This window comes from Apis mellifera, linkage group LG12, assembly GCF_003254395.2.
Source record: "Apis mellifera strain DH4 linkage group LG12, Amel_HAv3.1, whole genome shotgun sequence".
Taxonomy (NCBI): Eukaryota; Metazoa; Arthropoda; class Insecta; order Hymenoptera; family Apidae; genus Apis; species Apis mellifera.
Window position 1 is genome coordinate 8350783 of NC_037649.1, and position 17950 is coordinate 8368732.

General features: G+C 34.0%; 2 protein-coding genes across 8 annotated transcripts in view; one reads left to right on the top strand and one right to left on the bottom strand.

The window, feature by feature from the left end:
• The window catches only part of LOC551033 (pre-piRNA 3'-exonuclease trimmer), a 91239-nt gene extending 74970 nt beyond the window's left edge, over positions 1-16269 (bottom strand). For 2 of the 4 annotated variants that reach the window (XR_410152.3, XR_001705181.2), the window contains exons 1-2: positions 16157-16267; positions 15189-15317 (exon numbers count right to left, since the gene is read on the bottom strand). The gene's annotated coding sequence lies outside the window, so the exon portion shown is untranslated. Of the gene's footprint in view, positions 1-15188; positions 15318-16156 lie in introns of all 4 variants that reach the window. The other 2 variants (XR_001705182.2, XR_003305897.1) reach the window with 1 other exon arrangement.
• LOC410373 (leucine-rich repeat-containing protein 15) overlaps positions 1-17950 on the top strand; it is a 121403-nt gene that overhangs the window by 3966 nt on the left and 99487 nt on the right. For 2 of the 4 annotated variants that reach the window (XM_006565222.3, XM_006565223.3), the window contains exon 2: positions 17535-17662. The exons of the other annotated variants lie outside the window; for them this stretch is intronic. The gene's annotated coding sequence lies outside the window, so the exon portion shown is untranslated. The remainder of the gene's footprint in view (positions 1-17534; positions 17663-17950) is intronic. 4 annotated transcript variants of the gene reach the window in all.

Sequence of the window (17950 nt, forward strand, 5' to 3'; positions counted from 1 at the left end):
TTGACAGGAAAATAAGTTGGAGAACAGGTGAAGTTATTCTTCTAGTCCCCTTACTACGAATTTTTCCTCCTCGAATCTACTTGTTGACCGGCGAACAAATGCGCAACTTTCCTCAAATATTAACGGAAACTCGGTTGGAGAGAATCGATGTGAGAAATTTCTTGAAAAATATCGGGAAAATATTCCCATCTTTCGTGAGAACAAACTTCCATCGGGATCAAATTATTCCGCTTTGAAGAAGATCGATCAAACGCTTCCCCTTACTTGCTTAAATTAATAAATAAGAAACTTGCAGAAATGATCCTAAAATTGAACCGGTAATTTCCGTTCAAAGATTCTCTCTGTGAGATCCTTTACACAGGATTTCACGAACGAACGAGAGAAAGTCCCTCGAACAGCGATAAGGGATCGTTTAAAAGATTAGAAAAAAAAAAAAAAAAAAAAAGTGAAAGGTATCGAATGGAACGTTTTTTCGTTTGTTCGAAAACTTTGCCCTAAGTTCTAAATTTCCATCCTTCCGCTTAATTTCGTCACGATTGGAGTCACGAAGCTCGGTGACGCGAGTGCCAGTTAAAGTGACTGGAATATAATAACGGTATCGATCCTGTCTCAAAGGCTGTGTTTGCGTCCGTTTATACAAAGGGCCGAATACTCTGGTGCGAAACTTAATGAACGCTGTCACTGTGCCTCGCCATTTCACTTAAACGATATTAACCGAGTAACGAGGGACGAGGAGGTGGGGGGAAAAAAACGCGAGGGACAGGTGAAACTTAACGACGAGATTTCGAGATGAATTGGAGAGACGAGATTCGAAACGAAGCAGCGGAAGGAACGAAAATTTTGGAGATTAAAATGTTTGCAGATAAATTTAAGGTAAAGGTAGAACGTCTCGTTACGGCGAGGAAAAATTAATTTTCGAGATGATCTTTGATCTCACCAAGTGAAATTTATCAAGTCTCGATTTGCAGGTTTCTTTTTCCTTCCCCAAGATTAAACTTCGTTAACCCAGTTTTTGAACATCGTTTTTTGTTCGAACATCGCGATTAATTTCACTCCACTCTTTAAGTCGAGTTTAAACATCTCGAACCGCAAAATACAAATATCTTTAGTCCGAATTATCAGATATATATCTCGAGGAACGATTTTGGAAACATGAAACACTTATTCAATTCGAATCGACAATCGAATTTTCAACAGGAACGCGTTTTCTTCCATTGGAAGGGATAATTTTGTTCGTTTCTTTCCTTTTTTCTCCTTCGGTGGAAAATACAAAATTATCAGAGACGCGGAAATTAAATGTTCCCAGAACCAAGGAAAGTAACTCGTTATGACGGTTAACATCGCGACATAATTGCGTGACCACCGACTGGACAGAAAAATGCTAAATATTTCTGCTTTCGGTGGTAGAAGATAAAAAAGGAAACCACCTGCGCTGATTATGGAAATAATCTGCGGTGGAATTAGAACCGGGTTTTAAAGTCTTATCTTTCTTTCTTTCTTTCTTTCTTTTTTTCTTTCGCCCGGAGGAAGCTGTCCCTGTTTTTGTCTCTCGATGTTAGAATAACGATATTAAAGAGAATAAAACCTTTTGTGGATACACGTGTTTGATAACACGTGTGTTTCGTGAACAATTGCCCCGTAATGTAACGCGTAGAATAAAATTTGCAAGTTGAAAGAAATAAAAATATTCAATGGAGAAATTTTTTAAAAAGCCAGAACATCGAGTAATTATCATGAATATTTAGAGATGGAATACGTAGGGGAAAAAAAGAAAAAAAGAAAAGAAGCGGAAGCAAATTTTTGAAATTCAAAAAGCACGAATATAATTATTCCCATATACAATTATAAATGTTTGGAGAAGGAATGTGAAACAAACACATGAAAATTCAAAAGGAAAGTTTTTCTATTTTTCCAAGAATACTATGTAGCACGAGATAGTATCGATTCTTTTTTTTTTTTTACAGAACATACGCGACATCGTCGATATCCTTTCTTTCATCTGTAATACCATGGAGAAAAAAAAAAAAAGAAAAGGATCGAACGCTCGCTTCGTTTCCTCTAAAAATTCTTCGCTTTATCGGCGTCTAAGTTTTCTTTCTCGGAAAATCCTAAATGTAAATGGGAATCGAGGGGACGACTAAAATAGCGGAGGAGTTGAACTTTTACGACGTTGACATTTCTCTTATTATCGATCGTTCCCAAGGAAACGATGGATATTGTAATATATGCCCTGCATGCATCGTTTAAAACTACTCTTCTTCAAACCTTTTTTTTTATTTTTTTCTTAAATCTTCTTAAAATGGAATAAATTAAAAGCAAAAATATTCGCAGTAACAATCAAAAATAACTGTGACTGATCGTTTTAAAAAAAAATTCCAAAAATTATTGATACGCGATTTTAGAAAATGGACAAAGCAAAGAAAAGAACGTATGTACAAAAAAATGTACAAATATCGCGAGTCTAGAGAATAATTAGAACCGGAGGGGAAACGGACGAATCTTTCATTAAGGCGGAAACTCGAAATCAGGAAACGTAAGTTCGAACAAACGATTTCGCGTTGAACGCTTCCGCGAACGTTGTTTCGTTGAATATATCGATCGTTCCAAGTATTCATCTGTTCCAAGATGAATACCGTCATATATATCTTTCATACCCTCGTAACCGGAAGTTACTTCGCGTCTCGATTCGACAGGTGAACGTTTCCATACAAATTCGTCGTTACGTCGCAACAACTTTTCAACGTATTTGTAAAAAAAAAAAAAAAAGGAAGGAAGAAAGAAAGAAAGAAAGGAAAACAAGTGTTAAAGGTGTATGAAAAATACCAAAGCAACTTGTGAATTATGAAGTTGCGAGAATGGAGGATGCACTCGTACAACCAGCCTCTATTCTTTTCTCCACTTTCCATTCTTTATGAGATTTATGATCCGGAATTTCTAAAGACTAGAATTTTCTTTGGAATTGAAGATTTCTTCTAAAATTTCAACATTCTTTCGCGGTTTAAAATTTATATTTTTAAAAAATTGTGGAATTTCTTTGGAATTTTTTTTTTTTAGAAGCGAAAACAAGCTTCCACGATTTAAAATTTATATATTTCGGGAGAATCTTCGAGTTTTCTGATAAAATTTCCCCGTTCCAATTTGAAAAAGAACAAATGACAATCTACGATTAAAGCGATCCTATTTTATCGCAATTCCATGCAAAAAAAAAAAAAAAAAAAAGAAAAAAGATTGCTCTAAATATTCCTCCACCGCAATTCGGGCGAAATTTTAAAATGTAATCCACTATAAGCTCGCTGGTGGAAATTGACAATGAAATATGTTATGAAGAAACACCGAAGCGCGAATTGCCCGATCGAAGGGGATTCAAATTATTGTAATTTCAATTTTGCAAGGATCCAATATTCTTCTTATTCGAGGGATAAATTGGGACGATTATCGCGAAATAAACGACAAAGAACAATGAACGATACGATTAATCAATATTATTAATCCACCGTTGTTTATCGAGAAATTAAAATTCGAAAATTATGAAAATTGGCCGCGCGAGTTTCGACGCATCCACACACTTCGTCCTCGTTTCCGAGGACAACGAATTCGAATTTCGGTGTGGCCGATACGACTTAAAAATCAATATTCAATTACTCGTAACATCGCGTAATTACATTTAACTTTGGGGACGAGTTAATTGCGCTGGCGCGTCGAAAAGACCGATCGAAACTAACGAGTCGAATTTTTCGTCCAGTTGTCAAGATTCATAGAAAAAAAAAAAAAAAAAAAAAAAAGAAGAAATTTCTATTAAGTATGAAAAGAAATTCGATAAATTGGACGAATAGTTTCGAATTAAAATTCCTTTCAATCGACTCGAAGCGAAAATTAAAATTAAATTTATGCGTTTTATTTGATGAACAAAAGTGTGCGATATCTTGATTGTTTCTGAGATTACAAAAATATGTAAATATTGGAAATTATAAATATTGGAAATAACAAAATATTGGAAATTTTTTGAAATAAATCGACATAAATCTTGAAATTTGGCCATGGATGTTAAAAAGATAATTTAGAAATTTAACTTATCGTGCAAGGATCTTGAAATTTAGAGATTTTGATGGATTTTGATATTTAAAAATGTAACGATTCATTGATGCGTGAAGAGATTATTCGTTAATTAAAATTGCACGACGAAAAATGATGAAATCAAAATTTAACGTAATGCCTCGTAACAAAAGCTCAACATTCGAAGCTTCATAACCTTACATATCATGTTCAACGTTCCCGATAACAAGTAACTTCGTTCCGAAACACGGATCCAACGGATCACGAAATTTCCCAAATTCCAGTCGCGTGTATTAATTAATCTTAACGAAACAGTTGCTGCTCGTTCATCAAATTCATCAAAAGGGATATTTTATAATTATTATTCGTTACGAAGAAGAATTTTAAGAATTTTAATATTTGATACAATAACGATCGAGATTAATCTCGTTTCGAAAAACCCGACGCGATTCTCGCGTTTACGAAATTTATTTACACGCGGTTTATTGAAAATAGCCGCTTTTTATGGCGCATTACTAAAAGCTTGTAACAGCATCGTAAAAAGTAACAACCTTCGTTGATTCACCCATCAACCTCCTCCCTCTTTCCCACCCCATTCTTTTTTAAAACTCGCTCGTACTTTCTTAAAATCAAATTATTCCTACATCTTCTCTTTTATCCCTCCACTTTTTTCTTTTCTTCTTCTTCTTTTTCTTCTTCTCGCTCTTCAAAAAAATAATCATTTTAATCATACTCGCGTGACTGTGTACCTAATTAATACGCGCCGTATACCACGTGATCCTGCTTGGCTACGCTGAATTATTTAGACAAGTTAATTGCCATCTATATCCAGCTTGTCGGCGTCCCGAAGATATAATTTTCTTCAATTAAGCGTTTCAATATTTACGAGGTCACGAGGCACGAACATTTTTATACGGTTAAAAGTTTAACAGGTTACATCCATCATAGTTGCAACGTTTTTAAAGGGAAAAGATGTGTTATTTTATCAGCGGGGGGAGGGGGTTACTTACCTAACCCTCCTAAAAATTACGAACTTCTCTCCTTTTTTACGATCTTACGGATATATTACGCATTTCATTTTCTTTATAGTAATTCAACAACTCCTGTTAGCATAAATCTACTATTCGTCTAAATTTATTGGAAATCTTATTCTTCGTTCGCATATTCTTCCTCTGTAATTACGATCGTAAAAAAAAAAATACTCGCAGATCGAAACTATATTATTTATCCAAATTTGCATAGTATTCAAATATCCCGTGAACAATAGCGGCATGTACGTAATTTTGCCGAGTTTACGATTCGAAATTCAAATATTACATCGTCCTCGAGGCAGATCTTGGTTCCGAGCTACGAGTTAGTTTCTCGAAATCACGGTCGTAAACTGTGGACATTCTGTTCCCCATAAAATTTTCAACCATTTCCTCCGCGACTGTAATCCACCGACTGAACATTAATCCACGAATTACTTTTCCCATAACCACCCGAATGAAAAATCCTTTACATATATATATATATATATATATATATATATATATATATATATATATATATACACGGTTATATATCAGGGTTGAATTTCTAGAATTCCATCGAGTCGTGAAACTCTACTTGCAGAAGTGGAAATGGAAATCCTAAAGATAATTTCCCCGTGATCGACGCGTGATAGAGTTTTAAATTCGAAACGACAACGGCCGATATGAAATTTAAACGAAAGTTTCCACATCTCTGACGTGGAAACTGTATATATATATGGAATGTTATCATGGGTAGAAAACTTGGAAATGGTTTCCCCGTGATTTAAACCATATCCTTGGAGTAAAACTACGCGGCTGTAAACTCTTCGATTCGAAACGATAATGGACGATGGTTTAATTTGAGGGAAAGTTCGTTTCGAGTATGGAAATCATGTTTGCGGATGGAAGTTGAGATGGAAACCGAGGTGTATGATATTAATCCTTGACGAAAAACTTTCTAAATAAAAATATCACGGGAGGATGAAAAATAATAAACTCGATAACTTTGTTACTCGATATTTTTCCTCCGAGCCTTGTCACTGTTTAAAAAGTAGTGGAAGAAAAAGAGAGGAGAAGGAAAAAAAATCAGGCTTGATAATTTTCAGCTCGGTTATTTCCTCCGCGTTTCAACGTTTCTCGATATTATTTAAAACGGGGAGTTGCAGAAAGAGGCAGTGTGCCAGACCGTTTATTTATATTTCCTTCCTTAAATTGAGAGATCTTGGAAAGGCATCCCCGTGTAAAAAATTTGCAGACACTGTTACCCGCCTCCAAGTGGAGGAGAGAATTCGCGCAATTTGCCAGCAAAGATAAAAAGTAATATCGCTCTTCCTTCCGTTCCAAGTACGCCGACGAAAGAACGCGAGCATATTCAGGTAATAAATTATTATCCGAGAGCGAGGAAGGGAACGATTTCTTATCGATCGCAGGGAGAAGACTAGACACGAGGATTTTTTTGATCGCATTTCTTATTAACTTATCGGTGCTCGCAAGGTACGAGAATGAAGAGAAAAGTTGAAGGTAAGACTGGATTGTAAAATGTAATACGAGCTTTTAATTCCATTTCGATTCTAATGATAAGTACGCGTGTAATTTGTAATTTGAACGAAACTTTGAAAAAAATATCGAAAAAACTCTATCTCTCTTTAATAATTCGTTTCTTTACTACGCTACGACGATAAATTAAACTGATAACGAGTGAATTAAAACAAACAGGTATCGCTAGAATAATCTATATTAATCTACCCTTCGAAATGATCATTAAAAATTGCAATTTACGGAAAACCAAATTGACAATTTCATAAATTTTTTCTAATCCAATATTTCCTATTGATTGTATTAGTAATATAAAAGTAAAATCCTTTATACAGCATTTAACAACGCTATCCGTGATTGTTGTAATAATCGTTAAAACGTTACATCCCTTGGATCGATCAAACAAATCAACAAAAGACAGATAATAGTAAGATAATAAACGGATAAAGAGAGATAAATTTATCGCGTATTAAAAAGTATTCCATAAAAACGGTATACTTTCCCGTCACGCGAAGTCACGGTGGAATCGTATCATTAGAAACACGTATCCGATAATTTGATCGCGGATAAACGTCGAGAAAAAACGAAAGAGCGGAAACAAAGTAGATGATCGCTTATTAAAAGGAGCGTTGAAAAGTAAACGAAAGTGTAATTGAAAACTAATGACAGACGAGGCAATAACGAGGCCGTTGGGAAGAATCGACGATGCACTTTTCCTTTTTTTTTTTTTCTCGTTCCAATAATAATTGCCACGGAAATTCTCGCGTCGCGTTTTTCAATATCACTTCCCCACTTTTTTACGTTGCCAAAACCCCATCGGGCCTTCTAACGTTGCGCGCCCGATCCCGCCCGATCTCGCCCGACGTTGTTCGCAGATGGCCGAACGCCGGCCGAAGTTGGCCGACGTTGCCCGAAGATCGCTCGCTGCGCTATCAGTAGTAGAGACGACGCTTTGGTCGTGCAACGTTTGGTTCATGCATATGCCCCGATTTACGTACGACATGACGCATTACCAATGCAAACGCGTTACGTAGAACACGGCCGACGAGAAACACAACACGCCTTCGCGATGGAAATCGAACGAGAGGAGCAGCTCCCTTGCTGCTTCGACACGCCGCGAGATTCGCTGAACATAGCAAGAATTATGCATCGTATTCCTCTTTTTCTTACCATTCTACGTTTAGCACAGTTTCGAAATTCCCGGTATTACGGCGAACTAGAAAGTATAAAGTTTGTTCTTCTTTTCGAAATAATGGTTGAAAATAATGGTAAACTGGATTTTCTCTTATCGTTATTCAAAAAAAAATAAGTAATTTCATTACTGTCGTCAATTCCTTCGATAAATAACACGTGATAAACCGAGCATTGCATCTAACATCGTACTAACAATATTCTAAATACACGTACTTAAATCTATCGTGTGACACGTAATCGGTAATCTTAATGCTCCCGCGGACTTATCTTAACAGCACGGAGACCTAATTAGGTCCGCCAAAGTAAATGCGCCGGAGTAAGTTCCGACTAATCTGGAATCATGAACTAATCTGGAATCAGTTGGATGAATTCAATGAAAAAAAGAAAAAAAACACATATATATCTATATATATATTACGTATACATATAATATATTTAGTAGGCCACTCTTTTACATGCAACTAGAATAAAACTCGACGTTTCTCTTTCGTGTTCATTTAAAACGTCGCTTTTACCCTCGCATCCTTATCTCTTCCGCGAGGAGAATAAAGGAAGGGAAAAAAGAGAACAGCACGAATCATCCCCCTCCCCCGAGGGGATTAAACACAACAACGAAAAACCCATTCCCGATCGAGACCCATGCAACAAGCGAATTCGAGCGAATTAATGTGAAAAAAACGGGAATGGCGAATTTATCGCGAAAATTCCATTTAACCCCGGCTTCATTGGCCGCTAATTTCCGCATTTAAATTTCAAACGTAATTCAATACACCTTTGCAATTAGCGATCAAAATTCTTCCAGTTGCGGGATCGTTGCGCGGAGGTGTAAAGCTAGAGAGAAAGGGAGAGAGAGAGAGAGCCATTTCCATCATCGTAATATGATTGAGCCGAGGGGGCGAAACGAGGAAGATTCGAGTTCGTCACGTGAGAGAGACGTTACGGGGTGGGCACGCAACGCGTCGAAATAACATTTAGTTAACGTGAAATCGGCCTCGTTACGGCGAGATCCCTCTCGACGATTGCAATTATCCCTATCCCTGGACGATTTCATGGCTGACAGTTGTAACGGAAGAATTAACCCGAGTGGAGTAGTACAATTACGCCCCCTGCCCCCTTCTCTCTCGGCCAACCGATCGACCGAGGAGAAAATTAAATCGACCACCGGAGAATTGCCGCGATAACACTAATGTGGAAAGTGTTTCCAGTTATGGTGAGATTAGCTATATCGGTAAGTATAACCACCGGCTAACGAAATCGGTCGAGCACAAACCTGAACCGGGTATATTAATTGGAATGCGCGTGTTTTACTCGTTGTAATTACGCGAATTCCGGTATCTACGTGTAGGTGATCGAGTAAATTTGGTGCTTGTTTGTTCGTTTCGGGTAAATATTTGTGGTTAGATAGATATAATAGCGTGATGGTAGTCGAAAGGGAAGAGGAGAGAAGAGAGAGAAAAAAGTCTGGCTGTTTTTAAGATAAAGCTGAGATAATGATAGAGATAGAAGATCAGAAAGCGGTTTCGAAGAAGAAGAAGAAGAAGGAAATAGGCTCGCGAGAGCCTTTTCTTCCATTTCGATCTAATAGCCGTAATCATCTAGGAAAGATTATCTAGATGGAGCGCAATTGTTATACCGGTATAATCTACCGCGAAGAATCCTCGGTTAATTTTTCCCATCGATCTTCGTTCATCCGACAACGATTGTTTCTAACAAGGGTTATTATTCTTCCTGAACATGAACAATTTCGATTGCGTTCGAACTTTCACGTTGAAATAATCCTCCCGTATCCACGACAGAGAAGAAACGAGAGAGATACTATTCGAAAAGTAACTACGTTACTTATTGAACTATTCTGGAAAATCGTCAAAGTTCAACGAGAGGTTTCACTATAAATTTCTATTTAAACAAGAAAGTCGCGAGTCAAGACGGGGACTCAAGGACGAAACGGAACGAAAGATTTCCTTCCAATCTTACACTTACTCTAACCCGAATCCAACGTAATCTAGATCTGACCTGAGCTTCGTTTGCGCATTGAAATCGCGCGATGTAAATCTGAATTTGACCTTATCTAACGTAATAATATTGCTCTGTACGATGATTAAAGAGAGTGGAACGAGTTATTAATAATCGTTCCCTGCGTTGTCGAGTTACTCGAATAATTTGATTAATTAAAAGTTTCCTTGATAGTCGATAACAAAGAAAAAGTTCGCAATTAACGAAGCCAGTTTTATCCCGGCATCGTGATGTTATGTTGAAGCGTTTTTCGATGAAAAAGAAGAAAATGGAAGAAAATGGAAGAAAATTAAGCGGCAAATCATTTTTCTCGCGAATTTAACCTTTTTGAACGGACTTATTTATCGGGAAGAAGAAAAGCAATCGATGCATTAACATTTGAAAATGAAATTTTTTAAATTTTGAAACATTTGTTTGAAGAAGCGATGATGTTGACTTTCATTTTTTCAATTTTTTTTTTTTCCTTTTATCACGCAAGGAATCTAAACAACGAGTTGTTCGGTAATTGCGTTCTCCATTTTCAACTTGCCTACACAGAGAAACGAACGTCTGAAATCTAATGTTATTCGAGCCCTCCTTTCCAAGGAACTTAATTGCACGTTCGACACTCACGGACAACCGGAATTTGCATTTCTCGTTTCGAAGCTTCCACCGACTATCGAGGAGCAACGGCGTTAGAGAGAGGTAGTGAAAGAGAAGAGTTGAAGTGCAATGAAAACGTTTCAATTTGGTCACCAGATATTTGGTCAACTGATGAATAGGTAAAGTTAACTTTCGCGTTGTGTACCAACTACGTTAACGCTCTGCTATGCGACAGACGTTTGGTCAACAATGACAGAGAGAGAGAGAGAGAGAGAGAGAGAGAGAGAGAGAGAGAGAGAGAGAGAGAGAGAGAGAGAGAGAGAGAGAGAGAAATAGGTACTCGCTTCTTGATTTTCCAATATTTCCAATGAAATTTTGAGAGTAATACTTTGGTTTTTTTTTTTTTGATACGAAAATAGAATAGAATAAAATAGAATTTGAATGTGACAGAATCTGAAGAAATTTTGAAAATAAAATTGAACACTTACTTCGATCGATCTGATAAAATTATCGATTTAATAAAAAAAGAAATAATTTCAAATAGAATCTGAATACGAAAGAATGGCAAAAAATACTTTTACTTGAATAAGTTCGAAAAAAATTCTCTATTTGTTCAAGATTAATCTTTTTTTTTTTTTTAGATATTTTTAGAAGTTGAACTTGATTCTATCGCCAAGTGTCTTCCAAACATGAAAGTAATTCACGTTTACATTTATCATGCTCAGACTCATATTGATGCCACCAAACTCCATAACGAAATTTATTACACGCGTATCACTTTTTATTTACGTCAATTGTGATGAACCCGGTTCTTTAATATCCTCAAGCAAGAAAGAAGAAATTTTATACGAGAGAGGTTCGATACATGGGAAAATATCCAAATCTATTCAAGGATGAAAGAATTTCCAAAAAAATTTCTAAGATGGAAATTTCTCTTTAAACGAACCAAAAACTTTCCAAGTGCGAAGAGAATGAAACAAGGACGAATCTCACTCGAGATTTCTCGATAAGAAAGATTCTCTCGAAATTTTAAGAAGAGAAAGGACTAACTTCTATATATTTGTAAGAAACTTCACCTACTTCTTAGATTCTTCCCTGACAAGACGATCAGAAAACGAAAAAATTGGAACGAAACGGGATAACAATTTCGCGTGCACGAATAATTAAACGATCGAAACGATGCTTAATTAACGATCCAACAATTTAATCGACCGAAAGAAAAAAAAGAATTCGCATAAAAATTCCATTTGAACGGAGAAAACGGGACCGATATAAGATTTTATTTATCGCGGTGGCGTGTCGCGTGATTCGCGTTTCACGCAACGTTTGCATTTGTCTGCTCTTTGCCGACGATTCGTTGCTTAAAGTGTGTTTCCACGGAACACGGCGATATTTTCCTATTAGAAACACCCGGCTTTAAAGATCCATTCGTAGCGCCGTTTCTGTCTCTCCGTTAATTGCACGCGAAAATCCCTTTATTTTTTCCCCTCCTAGCCCTCGTGTGCTCTTCTTAATAGCTCGACACTTTCTCTTCTTTTTTTTAAAACCTCGCGGTATTCGTATTATAAAAAAGATACTTAACCGTTGCTTAAATTTATTCGTTCCCTCCAAAATGGAAGAAATAAATTGTACAATTTTATTTCGAGTTTATCAAGAGATATATATTTGACGAGAAGAAAATTGTTTTCGATTTTTTTTTAGATTATTCGTGCAAGAATTGTTTGTCTAAGATGATAAATGTTCTATTACGTGAACTGGAATTAAAGCAGATATATATTTTAATCGCGATTCTATGCTAATTTATGCGTCGATTACACGCAACAATTCTCAATTATGTAGAATAACATTTGTAGAAGTCACGAGGTTGGAACGAAGAAAAATCGTACGCGGGGGAAATTGATCCCAACTTTTCCAATTATTCCAAATCGAAAATATCCCGTTTCGATATTTCCATATTTTGATTCGTAGGTAATTAAACCGGGTTGCGATTTATTGAAACGGTCGAAACGTTCGATCCGCAAGGTACAACGCAATTATCTAGATTAGTACCGTGTTGCACGATCTGATGTGCAATTAATAACGATGTATCCCACTTCTGACCTTCCAGAATTGGATGGGATCGATAGCATACGGCGAGACAACTCCAATGCCGGTTATGTCTCCTTTTCAATCTACCGTACTTGCGCTAAACTCGACTCGAGGCCAATCGAATCATGCGTCCATTTTCACTACAAGGCAACGTTTTAACAAAAACCATTACCGCCACATCCAACTATATATCGAATCTATATAATTTAATATTATCGTTCATCGAATTATAGATATCCAATATTGATTTAATATCAATGTATGTAAACGAGACTGTTATACAGGATACCTTGAAATTGAACGAATTAGAGTGAAATTAAATTATTTTATTCCGAACTTCGTTTTTTGGGGAAAAAAACTTGGATATTACACGCGAATAAGTGTTACGTAATTATTAATTATACGAGAGAAAATAATTATTCTATGCGAGAAAATAATAGAATGCGAGAAATTAAAAATATAGAAAAAATATATATTTTTTATTTTTTAAAGAAAAAAATATTGCCTATATTTGATTAAATCTTCAACGTGAACGTGTCAGTGAAGTTAATTTTCAGAAAAATGAAAATTTCAACGAAAAAAACTTCATTTTACGTTTCACATTTATTTTTATATAGAATATTTCATCGCAAATTATCTATCACCAAAATTGACCCGCCAAAATTTCATCCTTTTATTTTTTTTAAAAATTACACTTTTAAATTTATTTCCCCGTGCAATCAATAATCTTGAAATTTGTGTTAAAAATTTTTTTTTTTATCTCTAATACATGGAAATAAATATAGAAAACAATTCATTCTGTATTTTGTACTACTGTCTGATATTTATAGTTGATATTTATAGTTGTACGATTTTCTAAAGAATCTTTCAGAAAAAGAAGATATATCAGCCTAAAGAGTGTTTGTCCACTATATTTTACCGGGGCATCTTTCCTATGGACGTTGCCCACGATCGATGGACTCGTAATACTTTAGTGGCTGACACGCGCTCTGGAACAGGAAAACAAGAGCGAATAGTTCGCTCACTTTTTTTACTAAAATACGCCTCGATATTTCATACAGCTTTATCCAATTTTATACACAGCTATCCAATAGACACATCTTATTTATTTTTCTAGTAAACGAAAGACTGGATCCCTATCCTGCAACTTCGTTTCACCTCTTGCATACGCGAAAGAAAAATGACGAACGAAAATCTATAAATTACACGAAATTTTTAAAGTTTAAAAATCATCGCATCTTTGTTCGATATAACTATAAAGAGAGTAAGAAAGTTGAGAAAAAGTTTCTTCACAGGTTGAACGTTCTGAGAGATGTTGTGCAATTTCCGTTTTAATATTTATGGTCTATAATTTCACGGTTTATAATTTATGAAATAGAGAGAAAGAGAGAGAGAAAGAAAAATGGAAAGAGAGACTAAAAAAGTTCAAAAAGTTGTTTTACATTTCGAATCGAATTCCCCCCTTCTACTATTAAAAGCCACTTTTATCGTCAGTAATCCCAGAAAGCTCTCACTTTTTCGGTACTATCTCCCCTCTCTTTCTTTTTACAATCTTTCTCTGCAATATTCATCTCAAAAATATCATAAAAATCTACATCTCTTAAAAATTGTATTTCACTTACTTGTTATTATCATTCTCCTCTTTTCTTCTTTTCTTCAAAATGCTGGAAAGAATTCTACACTTTTATAGAAGATATAGATAAGTCGTTAACTAAGTTCTACTTTTGTAATAGAACTCACACTTTTTCTGTACTATTTTTTGTTTTTACAAAAATCTCTAACTCTCTAACTATAAGTGGAATTCAACTTTTTCTATTAAGAATAAATCTTTCAAGTTTTATTTAAATAAAGAAAAAAAAATGTATATCAATTTAATAAAAAATACTTTTAGATGTATAAAACATCCCAATTTGGTTAATTTAGAAAAAAAAAAGTAACATTATATTGATAAATATATTAAAATAAAAAATCTTCAGAACATAGTTAACAACTTTCTAAGCAGGAAGAGAACAAATTAATTTATCGATATTCTCTTTTAAAGCCTAATTGGTGCTCGCCTTATACGAGTATTTTATTAATTGATGCTCGTCGTATATATACATATATGTGTACTTATAGGGATAAAGAACCGATAAAGCTAGAGGCCGCATTGAAATTTTTCGCGCGATCGACTCGCGACATAAATATGCCTGAATTTACATTTTTATCGAATCTCGGTTCTAGCTGCACGTGAAATAAAGCTATCGCATAACGTGCGAGCCACGACGAAACGATAATACCGTGGGACATGTACAGCTGTACACGGGGGTGAGCTCGAGCTTGAAATTGAGACTAAGTGGCTGTATTCCGTAAAACACGTACTCTGATGTTATCATTGCACCATATATGTCGCAAACGTTATCTTTTTTTTTTTTTTCAGAGATAACCCGTTACGCTCGTAATCGTACGTTTTAAAATTTTTGGAAATTTCGAGTATAAGAAATTGTTACGTGTAATGTTTTTGGAGTATAAAATGAATTTGTTTATAATTACTAAATAGTATTATATAATGGAGATGTAATACTATTTAATAATATATTAAATTAGAGGAGAAAATTTTTTCCTATTTTCTTTTTCTATCCTTTCACATTTAGCATTCGGAGTCACTCGTTTATCTTTACATTTCGAAAATATTGCGGAAAAAATTTTTGTTATAAATTTTTGACTTACCACTTCATGTAGAATGTTATCTCTTTATAGCTGCATTTGTTCGGTATATAACTCTCGTTACAGTTGTATCTGTTCAATATGGCGATGATAGTCACTCTTGTTCGACACGTTCTTTCTTATACTTGTACCCTGTATACGTAGATATATTGATATTAATATAAACGTAAAAAAATAGGTATTTTATTAACTGTATAACATATAAAAATATTGAAAAACTATGTGGAAAAGAAATAAATTCGAAAATTTTCGAAAATGACCATTGCACTTTCAAACAACGACATTTAGCATCTGTACAGTACGTAATACTAAAAATCCAATAGATTTGAAAGAGGCCACCTGTTTCTAGCAACCACGAAATAATGAGTCGGCAGAAATGAGAATCTTTACGTGCAAGGCTACCCACACGATCACCCTTTGTAACGCTGTTACATTAACCAAACGAATTTTCTGTGAAATTCCATTCTGCGGTTCGTCGTTATTTTACGAACCGAAAAAAAAAGTTCACACAAAAAATTCTTTAACAATTTCTTTTTTCAAGCGACAATTAACCTTACAATTAATTTACAAGTAATTATTTCAAGAAAATTCGATTCGAGAAAATATAAAAAAATTTTGAAAGATTAATTAAACGCATTTAATTCGAAAATTTCATAACGAATATTGTTTGATTTTACTGTGCTACTCGATTTGAAAAATTTTAATATACTTTTAATACTCTTATTACATACGTATATATATAATAATCTAGTCAAAAATTAATCGCACTCTTATAAAAATTCTACTTTATAATCTTCTTTCATGTATTTCTAATCGAATTTCTAAAATTTTTGAAGATATTCTTTCTCGACACCGATATCGACATTTATTCGACAGCCTTTTCAATAGTATTTCGCTTTTATTGTCGAAAAATCTTTTATTTTAAAGTATGCACACATATATACGTAATATAAAAGTTAAAATTTAATTACCTGATGTGATGATCGTTGATATGAATGATTTTATCTTGATCCATTGCTTCCAATCACTTAAAAAGTTTCACTAATTGCGACGCACTTTCACCGTTTGCACTTCATATGGACACTAACAAATTTAGCAATATTTTACCCATAATTCCCTTTGCGCACTGATCGCATGCGCAGGATCGATATCAGCGCCATTTCGGCGTAATAAATTAATATTACGACGCAATTTCTTATTACGTATCGGAAATAAGTAGTTCTTATTAAAGTGTTCGATTTCTACAAATTTTAATTTAATAGATTTATTTATCGGTATTTGCAATTCGTGGTGTTTTTGAACGTGTGATAAATGATATGGTGTGCGTTAATATATGTGGATGAAACGTGAAATATCAAACGATGACAAAAGAGTGAAAGTTGTTCAATTTTTATATACGTCGTATAATCAAGTAGAATTTGAAAAGCAGATAATCTTTCCATTGCTTCGGGTAAATTAACATGTAAGTACAATTAAATGAAACATTATAAAATAATTCGGAACGTTTGTGAAAATGTTTGGTTAGAATCGACGAAGTATCGCATGCATTGTACACGTTTCTGCAATATACGCGATAAAAATAGAATAGAACAATAAAAAAGTTTAAAAAGAAACAATGTTTTAAAGAATAATGACAAAAATCGATAAATATAAAAGAAATAACAAAAAGAAATATTCTGGAAACGATATAGAGCGAATTACATATTCATACGCAATAAATTTTACTCGAGTAATAATATTTGGATAATAATTGTATTCCTCGCTTTTATGAATTATTTATATCATTTTTCATTATTTATGTTCTTTCTTTCTTGAATATTCTATCGAAATTGTAACATCAAAAAAAACATGAAAATTATATTAAAATAATCTGTCATCGAACAATATATATTTTTACACTTTCAACGAATGTATATAGGATTATTGATCGAGTTTAATGCGTAGCGAAATATAACCGTTTTTTTTTAAAAATGTAAATCGTATTGTAATCAGTCTTATTGAAAAATGATGAATATTAATTAGTTCTTACTGAAAAATGAATCACAAGGATCCTATATTAAATCGTTAATCAATAATCAATAAATGATGACAATGCATCAACAATCCTATAAAATTTTATATCGTTGCACGTATAAATTATAACACGTTATTAATGAGCTTCATTTTTTTCTTTTTGATGAAATTACTTTTTTTAATTTTAATTATCTCAAAATTAATAATATAATATAAGGATTAAATATATTTAAAAATTTATAAGAAACATAACCTTTTATCGATTTTACAAATAATTTTTTTTTTTTATCATGAATATTAACACTATTTTCCACTGATGATGTTCCATATGTTTAGGTGTTTCGATAATTCGATGAGAAGTAAACTGGTTCCGCGACAGATCATCTAGCACTGCTTTCCTGGCCACATTTCATATTCTCATTCGATACGTCATACGTAAAGTTTGCACATCATTGTCTTCATCAGTAAGTATCATTATTATATTTCATTTTATCAATTATTCATTTTCAATTTTCAATTTTAATTTCTTCAAAAAAGTCATTTTAAAATTTGCATTTATATTCATTTAATTAATATCAGCACAAATGAATTATTTTTAAATTAACGATATTTAGTAACGTATTCGACTAATTAATATCATAATACGTATAAATTATACTCGGTGTAACATTTTTAACCAAGGAAAAGGTTTTATACGAAGAATTACAATATACATAGATATCTATGACAAGAAAGATTGGATTGTACTGGGA